This window comes from Eptatretus burgeri, unplaced genomic scaffold (assembly GCF_056783735.1).
Source record: "Eptatretus burgeri isolate ZD-2024b unplaced genomic scaffold, Ebu_testis_v1 Ebu_testis_scaffold_176, whole genome shotgun sequence".
Taxonomy (NCBI): Eukaryota; Metazoa; Chordata; class Myxini; order Myxiniformes; family Myxinidae; genus Eptatretus; species Eptatretus burgeri.
Window position 1 is genome coordinate 18,577 of NW_028222126.1, and position 16,124 is coordinate 34,700.

The 16,124-nt window shown below is 34.6% G+C and overlaps 1 long non-coding RNA gene across 1 annotated transcript; it reads left to right on the plus strand.

Annotated features, from left to right (window-relative positions):
- The first annotated feature begins 9,456 nt into the window (after positions 1-9,456).
- Positions 9,457-10,875, plus strand: LOC147007429 (uncharacterized). Its single transcript, XR_015054196.1, has 3 exons — positions 9,457-10,050; positions 10,300-10,357; positions 10,703-10,875. It is a non-coding gene; the product is annotated as an uncharacterized LOC147007429 (long non-coding RNA).
- The last annotated feature ends 5,249 nt before the right edge of the window (positions 10,876-16,124 follow it).

Sequence of the window (16,124 nt, forward strand, 5' to 3'; positions counted from 1 at the left end):
AGCTTGTGTGGGGTTTGTGTGGGGTTTGTGTGGGCGGGGCTTCGGTGGGAGGGGCGTGTGTGGGCGGAGTCAAAAAGGCGCGGTGTAAAAAATTTCAATTTATTGGAGCTTGTGGGCGCGTGTGTGGTGGGGTTTGTGTGGGGTTTGTGTGGGCGGGGCTTGTGTGGGCGGGGGCTTGTGTGGGTGGAGCCAAAAAGGGGCGGAGTCAAAAAATTTCAATTTATCTTTGTCTTTTGTAATTCCTGTGAATAAAATGAACCTAAAATCTCTTCCCCTTCCAAATCATATATCTTATAAGTCCAAGGAACCGTATCTATTACATCAACAATTTTAAAAAGCTCGTTGGTCCATCTTTTCGTATAACCTTTTTCAAAATGAGATTTCCACCTATATATTCTTACGATATCACCAACTTTGAACTTAGGTTTTCTGACATTAATCTCTTTTTCATATTTTAATTTTGTAAATGTTTCTGATGGTTTCATATTTGTTGCCGTGTGAATCGTGTCATTATACTTATCCACAATATCCTGAATAAAAGATGACCATTGTTGTGAACCGAGTTGTGTGAATTTTTTATATAGTCTCTCTTTTAAGGTACGATTAAAACGTTCAACAACAACTGCCTTCCCTTCATTAAAGGTACTGTATAATGTAATACTGTTATTTTTTAGAAAATTCATAAATGTCTTGTTATAAAACTCTCTACCCTCATCAGTCCACAATTTTTTAGGTTTTCTCTTACTTTTATTAAATATCTGTTGAAAAGCTAACATAAGAGTATTACCTGTTTTGTTTTTTAAAGGGACAACCCACACATATCTACTCCTCAAATCAATAACGGTTAAAGCATACTTGTACCCCTTATCATTATTGATTTCAATCAAATCAGCAGACCAGATATAATCTACTTCCTTGGAATAAACTTTCCTTCTCTGAAACTTTGTGAATATTGGTTTATGTAATTCATCAGCTAATTGCTCTTCAATCTTCATGACATCAATAGAGCTTACAAGTTTTTTGAATTTCCAAGTCCAAGTTTCAATTTAGCACTGATCATCTTCTTCACAATGAACCGATCAACTTTTTCTCTCAAGGTTGGATTTTGTATCAGAGACAAATTATACAACATTTCTCTATCGGCTTCATGCTTTTCTTCCAACGTTGTGGTATTCCCATAATCAATATCGTGTCTCATGCACACTTCATCAACTCTATTGATAGGCTTACTCCAGGATTTAGGATTGTCTGCCTCATCTAATCTTTTATCCAAGTTTGTGCCTGGACCACAGAAAGAATACCCTGGAAGATGTAATTCCCCTGGTATTCCAGTAGTTGTAAATTTACTTCCTGATAAAAACTTTTGTATATCTCCTCCTAGTTTGTGTTGGGAGATAAATTGATTTTTTTTGAACCACACACTGAACATATACCTTTTTGTATAACCCTGTTATTTTTACTTTTAATATATGAAATATTTTTAGTATTAGTTTTCTTTTTACATTTGAGACAATAACTCATTTATTTATGAGAAAAATTCCTGCAGAGTGCAAAAACCTTTTTAGTTTCCAACATGCACATTTGAATCTTAATTTTTAAAACATAAAGAATCCTTAGAAATGCCTTCACTCTCTCCCCCATTTATTTAAGAAAAAAAAAAATGAAAAACTTGAATTAAAATACATGTCTTCTCGATGTCAATAGTCTTGTCGAAAGTATTGTAAATAGACATCAATTCTTTGTTTTCCTCCTCGGTGGGTTGAGTTATTTTCTGTAATACCCCTATTCTTTTTTGAATCTCACTGGTTTTCATATTTTGATATTTATTCATCCACTCTCTTTCCTCCCTCTCCTCCCTCTCTCTCTTCTCTCTTTCCTCCCTCTCTCTCTCTTCTCCCTTTCATCCCTCTCTCTCTTCTCTCTTTCCTCCTTCTCTTTCTTCTCCCTCTCCTCCTTCTCTCTCTTCTCCTTTTCCTCCTCTTCCCTCTCTTCTTCAACTCCTTCCTCATCCCTTACTATCCTTGAATCGCTTACACCCCATAGAATATTATACATATATTCATCAGGATTTCTTGTTATTCCTGTATCCAAAATAATTTTTTACAACAGGAAACCAATAAAATTTCTTTTGAATTTCTAAAAGAGCCTTACCTTTTCTTAACTTTATAATTTTTTCATTATTTAACATTCTAATTAAATCTAAAGTTGTCGGTTTATCAACATCAGCATAATGCCAATCTTTTATTGAAAATACCTCATTCTTATGTTGTAGAACATATTTATTAAAATACCGAATACCCTTTTCTTGAAGGTATGCTTGAACACAGAAATGATAATTTTCTTGAAGCCTTCTTGCTGTCATTTATGTATTAGAAATATATGTTAGAATAATATTATGGCACGAAACACCTCCCCATCTTCCCATAGTTAAATCATTTTGTATTTCCTTACTTATTATATATAATCCTGTTTTTCTGTTTTCATGAGATAAACAAGGGCAAAACCATTATTATATTTACCCTTATTAAATTCTTTTATTTGTTGTTTACTAATCGTAGCCCCACAAAACTCATTCTCGATACCAAGTGGATAATATTCTTCCTTACGAGACTGATTTAATTGTTCCAGGTCTTCGAGGTTAATTTTAAATGACCAATTATACCCTAAATCATTCATATCATACCCCCATTGTTCTATTCTCAAACAAACGATACGCCCTTCTTTATAAAAATTTATTTTAATTCGAACTGTGAATTCTGTATGACCTGGAGATAATATCAACACTTCTGTATCTTTGGAATACACAGCCGTTTTATTTAAGTATATATATTGTGATAAATCACTTAATCTCACCAAGTCATTCGCTTCAGTTGGGGTTGGATAATTTTTTAATTTATAAGCATTTTTCATGTTAATATTTTTGGTTATATTATATTTATGTCGTTCAGCCTGTGCCTTTGTGTAATAATTTGATAAATCAATATCCAGTTCTTGAGATACACCAAAGATAGAACCATCTTTACCAACATAAGTCATTTATATTAGATTAAAAATAATATCATAAATTTTTTTATTTTTGTTGAGTTGAAATAACACATATAGGCATAATTGACCACAACACTTGGAATTTAATTCTTGGACTTGAAATGTTTGATAAACACCATTCTGTAAGAATTTTATGACTTCAACAGGTGGCGGAAGACCAAAACTATCAAAATAATATTTGTCTTGACTATTAAAAATACAAACCCAATGAGAACCGTTCCCATTATTATCTTCTAAGTTCATAATAATATTCTTTGTATGTTTTGGCACATTTGTTAATTCATCTCTCATACAAATAACCACATTATGAATTTTTAATTTCTTACAATATTTGACAAGTTGTAAATTTGATGTTGTATTCTTTCCAAATTCTTTCAACCACTCATCAATGCTCATTTATTTATTAGAAAGATATAATCCATTACCTCTTTTCGTTAATTTTACACCTGCTTGTGCTATAGAAGAAAGCATATCTCCAACTAACAATCTCGCTTTATCAGGCAGACCTTCAAGTTTTTCAGCAAAATCTACAATTACACCACTTCCACTAATTTGTTTCTCCAACTCTTTGTTATGTCTTTCCAATTCTTTTTGAGCCTGGAGTTGAGCCTTCCTTTCGTTGGCAGTTTTCACCGCTGTTGAAATACCACCCGTCAATGCTCCAACCGCACTTAAACCAGCAAATAAAGGAATTAGAAATGGGAGAAATCCTCCACTCGTCTCTCTTATTGAATATTTTTTCAACATTGGTTTTGTCATTTTAATTTTAAGTGAGCCAGTGTCATTCAAGATTTTAACCTGTTCTCTTGTGAGAAAAACATCAATTCTTACTGCTCCTTTTCTCTGAATTGTATTAACGTTAATCGTACAAGGCTTTTGATTTTGAACACAAGATGATAGTTTATGAAGATTGATTTGATTAACATATACCCCAGTTGGTACTTTGCCACTCATTTATTTAACAAAAAATTATGTGAGACTAATCATCACACCATTATCTGTATTAATCTGCAATTCTGTTTCTTCCAAAAGCAAACAATATGTATCAACTTCTTCACTCTCTCCTCTTTCAATGTATAGGGAAGTATCCACTCGATTAGACTTTATAGTTTCCTTTTGAGCGCTCAGGTCAAACGCATAGATTGTATACAAACTTTTAAATGCTGTCATATCCAAAATAGGTTCTTTATTTCCATTACTTTCACACACCTTTTGGTAAGACTTGTATGCTTCAGCAAAATCATTTTTTTCCCAATTAATTTCCAATCTATCTCGTGGGTAAAATGTTCCATCTAGAGAAACGCGAAGTTGTTTCACCTTAGCATTATCACTCAATGCATTATTCGTATCAGTCGCAGTATCACCATCTGGCTTTTTAAAAATGATCCACAGATATCGTGGCTTTCCTTCCAGAACACCCAAATTCCACGTGTAAGTAGTTTGATTGAGTTTAACGTGTTGACATCTTCTTTTGAGGTATGATACACTGAGTGGTTTCTTTGAGTTAAGTCTTCGATTCAACATCTCTTCTGTTTTAAGATTAGGAGTATATTCACTGATATACCAACTCATCTCCTCAATTACAAATTTATTCTGTTCACCAAAAGCACTACCAACACCAAAAAGCAATCGATTTTCATTATCATTAGTCTGTAGTTGAAATCTAATTTTAAGACCATACAGAACTTTATCATGATCACAAAATCCAAATATACCTTTAAGAGGAACTGCCACAGTAAAACTATTTTCTGCTTTTGTATCATCATTATACATTCCTTTCCTTTGAGTATATCCAGGGTCTGTGTTTGTTCCCGTTGACATATCAGGAATAAAACCTTCGGCAGACCCCTTTCCCATTCTATCACTGAATGTATAGAGTGTAAATTTTATCATTTCAGATACAGCAGAGACATAATCAACCGCTTCAACTTCTTGTGTCCCAATATACAAACGCACACTATCAAACATTTTCCAGAAGAAATCATTTACAAGTGTAGCGTTTGTATTATTCCCAGCTTTAGTGAATTTAAATTTACACAACAAGAAACTTTCGGAGAGATTCAAATAGGTTTGTTGATTATTTATTTCAAAACTTTTTGTACCATTCGTATTCCAGTCTGTTCCAGTTATTGCATTTACCTTGAAGTAATCTTCTTTTTTAGTGGAGTTTGAGATGATAATAGTATCATCCAAATCATAGATACTATCAATTGCTTCCATACTTGTATTTATTTAGGAAAAAAAGATGTTAAAACTTTTGAAACCCTGATCCAAGTATTTGAATTATTTTCTGTCGTTCTTGGGGGGACAACTGAGTTTTGCCTTTCTTAATTTCTTTTATTGCTTGTAATTTATGAGATTCCTTCTGAGCATCTTTTATACTCTTTACGGCACCTGCTACATTTCCCACAGCAGAAGCAGTTGAACCAATTAGATCTTTATGTTTAAGAATAGTTGAACCAATACCCATGAGAGTATCAATTATCCCATCTCCTCTAAATTGATGTCCAACACCCCTTTGTCTCTTAGGTTTATAGTATCCTCTACCAAGATACATACCTTCACCCTTGTAGTATGGGGAAAGGAACATCCCATCCCCTGTAATTATTTTATATTTTCCCAACTCGTGTTTCCTCACAATAACCATCGTATTTATTTATTGGAAAACTTCACGTAGGTGAATTTTGATGGATATAACTTCTCCATTAAAAGAAATCATACGATTATCTTGGTCGGTTATCCTAAAATTTACTCTGTGTATGGTTTTTCCTGACACAGGTAGATAAACCAAATTTTTGGGTTCCATATTGAATTTATAACCAATTGGGGTTGAGTATGCGCTGAATGAAAATATTGTATTTGTTTTTAATCCATCATTATAAGCACCATCAATCAAATCACAGTGAATTAACACCGAATTTATTCCTGAGGATATTTGAATGACATTATCACTGTAAAACGTCCCATTAGTTTCAATCTTTTTTGAGGAGAAACCCAATAACTCTCTAAATGAATTATCAATTGTGAAATCAACCTTGTAGTTATTTTTAACTTTAATCGTTGATTTTGAAGTATGTTTTTGAATGTTTATAACAATATTTTTTGGTTCATCACCCTGTTCTTTCATAAGACGAGCAATTTCGGAAGATATTTGAGAAATCTCAAATGCTCCGGGTGAGACTGTTATCGTTTTGTATCCACTTCCCGGATTATAACTAAACTTGTCATTTTTCTCGGTTATATTAAATAAGGTATTATAAGTTTCCATGGACAATAAAGATGCCTCATATTCTTTTGTTGTGTCAAGTTGTAGTGGGTATGGGAATGAAGATGTGTGGTCGCTTGTTGTGAAATTGAAACTAAGGATTGTGCTTCTCATCTTATTTAATATGAGATAAAATGTCTTTATATTGATATTTATTAATTATTTTCATGTTCATCAACTGGTCTAAAATGGCTGATGCTTCATTAAAACAATTGTTATTTCCAGCCTTCTTACTGTCTAACAACAATAACAGTCTATTAACTAATTGCGATGGGTCATTTGGAAGAAAACTAACACCTGAACCAAGGATACTTAAAGCCTGAATAATGTGTTTCTCCTTCTCATTCTTCCTACTTTTACCAGAAAGAATAACCTTATAATTTAGAGTGTTCAGCAGATCAATATATACTCTATCATCATTATTTTCCATATCCAATGGTTTATCAATATACTTTGATTCATCCCTCACAGTTGAACCTTGTCTTCCATCTTTTGTGAGAAGAAACATTAATCTCGGAGTTAGTTTAACAGGGGGTTGAGCAGAACCCAAGAACCTTAATTCATCATTAAATATCAATACCTTTTCTTGAACAAGATGAAATATTGCTGATTGTTCTGTTGGAATGAGTCCTGCTTTGGTTTTTGAATCCGCTGAATATTCATTGTTTTGAAGAGCATTCACAATATAATCAGGGGGTCGATTAATCTCTTCCAGTTGTTGAAATAATTCTTCATCATGATATTCTAATTCTCCAATATGCTCTAATTCTTCCTCCGTCATTTGACTGAAATCTTTTAACATTTGAAGTTTTTAGGAGTATATTCTACTGTGGGAACTGTGGAAACATCTTTCATTTTTTCTTGGGAAGTTTTTAAAAGTGGTTTAAAAAATTTCTCTTGTTTTCTTTCAAATGCTTCTTCGCCCGTTAGTTTCTGTCTGCGTTTCTTCTTTATGTCTTCCTGCTGTTTTACAACTTTTGAAACCAACTCTTGATGTTCCCTAAATCTTCTTGCTCTTTCTTTCGCATCCATTTATTTATTGAAAAATATCATTTAATATCTCATCTTGTTTCACAACAATATATTTATATTTTTCAGTCGTGTGTTTCATGTAATCCCCAAATTCCTTTTTACTACATAATGTAGAACAATTGTCTCTCCAAAAATTGTTTATATCTATTGAATTTAACTTGAATAAAATAAAAGTATTAGCATTGTTTCTGATGGAACGACGAGGAAGCTGAAAGTACGATTGACTAAGATAAATACAATTACAAGAAGAATGTCTCCCTCTTGTGTAGTAGTTGTCCATTACCGTTTGGTTTCTCTCATTAACACAATCATCAAAGATAACGAGGTTCTTTTTGGATTTATCCAAATCTTGGGGAGACGGTATATCATCCGTATTATCACTCAGAATACAAGTTATCGGTTTTGATTTCTTTTTACATCTTTGTGTATCACAAAATAGTTGTATTATATCTTCAATGTTAAAATCATTTAGGTTTTTTTGAAGTTTAAATAAACCGATTATATCTTCTTTTTGAAGACCAGCATTAAAACCTTTTGAGAGTAGTTGATACTCTGGTTGAAAACTCGACTTTGTGAAAATTATTAAATTATCATAATCTAAAAAGTTGGGAGTGAGGAGCATCTTTAAAAGTAAGCAGGTTTTTCCACATCCACTTGAACCAACTATGAGGCATCTTAATGAATTTGGGAGATTTTTATGGTTGTCAAATTTTATCTTATTTTCCCAAATAGGTAAAAAATCATTCATTTATATATTTGGAAAACAGGTTATTTAATTTATTATTGGCTTTTTTCGAAATTCTATATTTTATCCTAAGTTCAGGTTTAATTTCAAGATAATCCATTATTTTATTTATGCAATATCTTGTGTTGATATTTCCCTGAAAATCACATCCATGAATAAGATATAACAACAATCCTTTGAACATTTCTCTAATACGTTCAGTTTCTTCCCTTGTAAGGAAAGGTGTGTTCTCACCCTCGTACTTTACATTCATTTCTCGAATCAATCTTGTAAAGTAATTCATTTTTGGTGTAAATCTAAAAGAATTATTTTCCTTTTTATATTTTTGATTATCATTAATTAGAAGATAATCACAGAATATACATTGTTTATAGGCTTTTGACTCTGTGTTTAATCCCCGTCTTTCACACGCAGGACAATTCTCAAATTTGTCATATGGAGAATAGTAGGGAAAGAATACTGGTTCTGGCTCACTTTTCCCCATGTAAATGAATGGGGGATTTTCAGCCATGAAATTTTTCTTTTTTTTCCCCTGAAAAAATAAATCCCCTTTTTAGCCCAAGGTATATTTATTTGTCTCCCCTTTTAACCTGGAGCCTGGTGTTGGCTTAGTTGTTAGGGTGGCGGCTTGGGATCCCAGGGTCCTGAGTTCAAATCCCGTTGGCTGCTGAATTAACACCAGGGGGTTGACTCAGCCTGCCATCCTTCCGAGGTCGGCGAAATGAGTGCCAGTGTACTGGTCCCGGTGTATGCCCCGGTTAGAATAGGTGTACCATATCCCTGTGTGTCGTAAGACGCGACCAGGGTTGGTGTCAGGAAGGGCATCCGGCCATAAAACATTGCCTCAAGAAAAAGCCAAACCCCTGCACAGCAGGGAAAAATGGCTGTAAAAACGGTCATTTTTTTATTTCCCCTTTTAACCTAGGGGCTCTCTATTCAAATAGCCCATACAACAAGATAAAGATTTGTTAAAGGTGATTCTAAAGAAATATCTGAAACGTCTAAGCCTCGGGGCACTCTTTATCAAATAACCAATGCATATTGTTTAGCTCACTCATTGAACCTATAAACATTTGTTCATTCTCAAATTCCTTCAATAGTTTAATTTTCTTTGCACAATAATCCCCATCTAAAATATTGAAAAACAAAACATTTGAATCTTTATATTTTTTAAGATACCCCTTTTGTGCCATTACGAAATGATAAACTTGTCTTAATGATCTCATCTGGCCACCGCCCGAGTTGCAAATCATTTTTGTACATAAACCATGCCAGAAAAAAGTTTTGTTTCAAATGTTTTCAGTTCATGCCGTGAAAATGAGGAAGTGTTTTTTGACACGGCCGTGCTGTGTGAATGAGGAAGTGGTTTTGGACTGTCATGCTGTGAAAAATAGGAACTATTCTGTGAGACAAGGTCTCGTGTTTATATTTTATCTCAGAACACGAACTGAAAACATTTGAATCAAAACTTTTATGGCGTGGTTTATGTCCAAAAACGATTTGCAACTCGGGCGGTGGCCAGATGAGATCATTAAGAGAAGCTTGTCATTTCCTGTGCCCACACCCAATGATTAAGCAATTTCCTCATCGTTGCTTTATAAGCGGTTCGCCAGACAAAGTTTCTGCCAGACAGGATTTTCATTTTTACAACTGAGGCATGGACGATATTTCTTCCGATGAAGCCAACAGCCCACTACAGAGTTGGTAAGTTTGTGTATGCTTTTCTCTTTGAACGATGAAGCAAATGATTATTAATTAAATCATGATAATTCTGATATATATATATATATTTTTTCCCTGACAGGGCATTGGAAGAAATTGAGTTCACATATCACGACGTGGTTCATGAAATTAATACTCTTATTGAAGAGATCAATGATTTTAGAAGAGAATTGAAAGACATTTTCAATGAGTGGCATGAAGTCTTATCACGTCCTCTCATCTCGAAGGAATTAAACCAATGGTGAGACACGTGTGTGTGCCTCTCTCTCTGTCTGTCTTTCTACCTACCTCTCTCTGCTCTTATTGAAGAGGCCAATGATTTATAATGACTGGTCTCTGATCTCGAATGAATTAAACCAATGGTGAGGCACGTGTGTGTGTGTCTATGTGTGTGTGTATGTGTGTGTGTGTGTGCGTGTGTGTGTGTGTGTGTTGCTTTCCCTGTCTGTCTCTTCATCTATACCCTTGACTTATTTTTTTTTTTTTTCAGCACTATCGCACAACATCAGCTGTTGAAGCAATCTTGTACAACACATGATTTTCTGGAGGTAAATATTTCTGAATTATTATTAATATCACTCGTACAACACATGATTTTCTGGAGGTAAATATTTCTGAATTATTATTAATATCACTCGTACAACACATGATTTTCTGGAGGTAAATATTTCTGAATTATTATTAATATCACTCTCTCTTTAGAATGTCGCCTTATGTTGGTTGCATCATTAGTTTGGACGTGGTTTTGTCAGTACACTGGAATTCATTTTATTGACCTTGAAAGGATGACAGGCTCCTGGTGTGTTAATTCAGTGGTCAACGAGGCTTATTCATATTACCATGTAATTATCTTTATAGAACCTAATTATTATCCACTTTTTGTTTCAAAACAGAATATGGTGTCTGAGTTTCGAAATCACAAGGCATCTGAAGAAGATTGCTGGGAAAGATTGTACATTCTCGCAAATGAATATTTAATATTTTCAATATTAATAAATTATATTTGTTTTGTTTACAATTACTTGATTCTGAATTACAAGAAAAGAATAAAAGAGATGTAAAGGGGGGGGGTTGGGGGGGGAGGGGTTGGGGGGGGGGGGTAAGGGGGGGGTAGGTGCGCTCCCCAATGACCCATCACCCCTCATCCCATCCCTCCCCTCCCCATGTGTGTGTGTGGGGAAGGGTGGGGGTGGGATGAGGGAGGTGGTGGGTCAAAGGTGGGGCGCACAGGGGGGATGAGGGGGGGTGGGGCTTGTGTGGGCGGGGCTTGTGTGGGGGGGTGTGGGAGGGGCTTGTGTGGGCGGGGTGTGTGTGTGTGGGTGGGGCTTGTGTGGGTGGGGCTTGTGTGGGCGGGGGTTTATGTTGGTGGAGCTTGTGTGGGAGGGGATTAAGTGTGTGGAGTTTTTGTGTGGAGCTTGTGTAGGCAGGGCTTATGTGGGAGGGGTTTATGTGGGCAGGGTTTATATGGGCAGGGGTTTATGTGGGTGGAGCTTGTGTGGGAGGGGTGAATGTGGATGAGGCTTATGTGGATAAATGGATGGGTGGAGAGATGGGGGATGGGTGGATGAGTGGAGCTTGTGTGGATGGGTGGATAATTTTTTAATTAAATAAACACGTTGTGTGTGTGGGGAACTAATTAACTAATCACTAATTATGTGAATATGATGAATATGGGTGGAGCTTGTGTGGGGTTTGTGTGTGTGGAGCTTGTGTGGAGTTTTTGTGTGGAGGTTGTGTGGAGCTTGTGTGGGGTTTGTGTGGGGTTTGTGTGGGCGGGGCTTCGGTGGGAGGGGCGTGTGTGGGCGGAGTCAAAAAGGGGCGGAGTCAAAAATTTCAATTTATTGGAGCTTGTGGGGGGTGTGTGGTGGGGTTTGTGTGGGGTTTGTGTGGGCGGGGCTTGTGTGGGCGGGGGCTTGTGTGGGTGGAGCCAAAAAGGGGCGGAGTCAAAAAATTTCAATTTATCTTTGTCTTTTGTAATTCCTGTGAATAAAATGAACCTAAAATCTCTTCCCTTCCAAATCATATATCTTATAAGTCCAAGGAACCGTATCTATTACATCAACAATTTTAAAAAGCTCGTTGGTCCATCTTTTCGTATAACCTTTTTCAAAATGAGATTTCCACCTATATATTCTTACGATATCACCAACTTTGAACTTAGGTTTTCTGACATTAATCTCTTTTTCATATTTTAATTTTGTAAATGTTTCTGATGGCTTCATATTTGTTGACGTGTGAATCGTGTCATTGTACTTATCCACAATATCTTGAATAAAAGATGACCATTGTTGTGAACCGAGTTGTGTGAATTTTTTATATAGTCTCTCTTTTAAGGTACGATTAAAACGTTCAACAACAACTGCCTTCCCTTCATTAAAGGTACTGTATAATGTAATACTGTTATTTTTTAGAAAATTCATAAATGTCTTGTTATAAAACTCCCTACCCTCATCAGTCCACAATTTTTTAGGTTTTCTCTTACTTTTATTAAATATCTGTTGGAAGGCTAACATAAGAGTATTACCTGTTTTGTTTTTTAATGGTACAACCCACGCATATCTACTCCTCAAATCAATAACGGTTAAAGCATACTTGTACCCCTTATCATTATTGAGTTCAATCAAATCAGCAGACCAGATATAATCTACTTCCTTGGAATAAACTTTCCTTCTCTGAAACTTTGTGAATATTGGTTTATGTAATTCATCAGCTAATTGCTCTTCAGTCTTAATGGCATCATTAGAGCCTATAAGTTTTTTGAATTTCCAAGTCCAAGTTTCAATTTAGCACTGATCATCTTCTTCACAATGAACCGATCAACTTTTTCTCTCAAGGTTGGATTTTGTATCAGAGACAAATTATACAACATTTCTCTATCGGCTTCATGCTTTTCTTCCAACGTTGTGGTATTCCCATAATCAATATCGTGTCTCATGCACACTTCATCAACTCTATTGATAGGCCGACTCCAGGATTTAGGATTGTCTGCCTCATCTAATCTTTTATCCAAGTTTGTGCCTGGGCCACAGAAAGAATACCCTGGAAGATGTAATTCCCCTGGTATTCCAGTAGTTGTAAATTTACTTCCTGATAAAAACTTTTGGATATCTCCTCCTAGTTTGTGTTGGGAGATAAATTGAGCTTTTTTTGAACCACACACCGAACATATACCTTTTTGTATAACCCTGTTATTTTTACTTTTAATATATGAAATATTTTTAGTATTAGTTTTCTTTTTACATTTGAGACAATAACTCATTTATTTATGAGAAAAATTCCTGCAGAGTGCAAAAACCTTTTTAGTTTCCAACATGCACATTTGAATCTTGATTTTTAAAACATAAAGAATCCTTAGAAATGCCTTCACTCTCTCCCCCATTTATTTAAGAAAAAAAAATAAAAATGAAAAACTTGAATTAAAATACCTGTCTTCTCGATGTCAATAGTCTTGTCGAAAGTATTGTAAATAGACTTATCAATTCTTTGTTTTCCTCCTCGGTGGGTTGAGTTATTTTCTGTAATACCCCTAATCTTTTTTGAATCTCACTGGTTTTCATATTTTGATATTTTTTTTGTCTCGCTCTTTCCGCGCGCTCCTGCTTCTCTTTCTTCTCCCTCTCCTCCCTCTCTTTCTCTTTCTTCTCCCTCGCCTCCCTCTCTCTCTTCTCTCTCTCCTCCCTCTCTCTCTTCTCTCTTTCCTCCCTCTCTCTCTTCTCCCTCTCCTCCTTCTCTCTCTTCTCTTTTTCCTCCTTCTCTTTCTTCTCCCTCTTCTCCTTTTCCTCCTCTTCCCTCTCTTCTTCAACTCCTTCCTCATCCCTTACTATCCTTGAATCGCTTACACCCCATAGAATATTATACATATATTCATCAGGATTTCTTGTTATTCCTGTATCCAAAATAATTTTTTTACAACAGGAAACCAATAAAATTTCTTTTGAATTTCTAAAAGAGCCTTACCTTTTCTTAACTTTATAATTTTTTCATTATTTAACATTCTAATTAAATCTAAAGTTGTCGGTTTATCAACATCAGCATAATGCCAATCTTTTATTGAAAATACCTCATTCTTATGTTGTAGAACATATTTATTAAAATACCGAATACCCTTTTCTTGAAGGTATGCTTGGACACAGAAATGATAATTTTCTTGAAGCCTTCTTGCTGTCATTTATGTATTAGAAATATATGTTAGAACAATATTATGGCACGAAACACCTCCCCATCTTCCCATAGTTAAATCATTTTGTATTTCCTTACTTATTATATATAATCCTGTTTTTTCTGTTTTCATGAGATAAACAAGGGCAAAACCATTATTATATTTACCCTTATTAAATTCTTTTATTTGTTGTTTACTAATCGTAGCCCCACAAAACTCATTCTCGATACCAAGTGGATAATATTCTTCCTTACGAGACTGATTTAATTGTTCCAGGTCTTCGAGGTTAATTTTAAATGACCAATTATACCCTAAATCATTCATATCATATCCCCATTGTTCTATTCTCATACAAACGATACGCCCTTCTTTATAAAAATTTATTTTAATTCGAACTGTGAATTCTGTATGACCTGGAGATAATATCAACACTTCTGTATCTTTGGAATACACAGCCGTTTTATTTAAGGATATATATTGTGATAAATCGCTTAATCTCACCAAGTCATTCGCGTCAGTCGGGCTTGGATAATTTTTTAATTTATAAGCATTTTTCATGTTAATATTTTTGGTTATATTATATTTATGTCGTTCAGCCTGTGCCTTTGTGTAATAATTTGAGAAATCAATATCCAGTTCTTGAGATAAACCAAAGATAGAACCATCTTTACCAACATAAGTCATTTATATTAGATTAAAAATAATATCATAAAATTTTTTATTTTTGTTGAGTTGAAATAACACATATAGGCATAATTGGCCACAACACTTGGAATTTAATTCTTGGACTTGAAATGTTTGATAAACACCATTCTGTAAGAATTTTATGACTTCAACAGGTGGTGGAAGACCAAAACTATCAAAATAATATTTGTCTTGACTATTAAAAATACAAACCCAATGAGAACCGTTCCCATTATTATCTTCTAAGTTCATAATAATATTCTTTGTATGTTTCGGCACATTTGTTAATTCATCTCTCATACAAATAACCACATTATGAATTTTTAATTTCTTACAATATTTGACAAGTTGTAAATTTGATGTTGTATTCTTTCCAAATTTTTTCAACCACTCATCAATGCTCATTTATTTATTAGAAAGATATAATCCATTACCTCTTTTCGTTAATTTTACACCTGCTTGTGCTATAGAAGAAAGCATATCTCCAACTAACAATCTCGCTTTATCAGGCAGACCTTCAAGTTTTTCAGCAAAATCTACAATTACACCACTTCCACTAATTTGTTTCTCCAACTCTTTGTTATGTCTTTCCAATTCTTTTTGAGCCTGGAGTTGAGCCTTCCTTTCGTTGGCAGTTTTCACCGCTGTTGAAATACCACCCGTCAATGCTCCAACCGCACTTAAACCAGCAAATAAAGGAATTAGAAATGGGAGAAATCCTCCACTCGTCTCTCTTATTGAATATTTTTTCAACATTGGTTTTGTCATTTTAATTTTAAGTGAGCCAGTGTCATTCAAGATTTTAACCTGTTCTCTTGTGAGAAAAACATCAATTCTTACTGCTCCTTTTCTCTGAATTGTATTAACGTTAATCGTACAAGGCTTTTGATTTTGAACACAAGATGATAGTTTATGAAGATTGATTTGATTAACATATACCCCAGTTGGTACTTTGCCACTCATTTATTTAACAAAAAATTATGTGAGACTAATCATCACACCATTATCTGTATTAATCTGCAATTCTGTTTCTTCCAAAAGCAAACAATATGTATCAACTTCTTCACTCTCTCCTCTTTCAATGTATAGGGAAGTATCCACTCGATTAGACTTTATAGTTTCCTTTTGAGCGCTCAGGTCAAACGCATAGATTGTATACAAACTTTTAAATGCTGTCATATCCAAAATAGGTTCTTTATTTCCATTACTTTCACACACCTTTTGGTAAGACTTGTATGCTTCAGCAAAATCATTTTTTTCCCAATTAATTTCCAATCTATCTCGTGGGTAAAATGTTCCATCTAGAGAAACGCGAAGTTGTTTCACCTTAGCATTATCACTCAATGCATTATTCTTATCAGTCGCAGTATCACCATCTGGCTTTTTAAAAATGATCCACAGATATCGTGGCTTTCCTTCCAGAACACCCAAATTCCACGTGTAAGTAGTTTGATTGAGTTTAACGTGTTGAC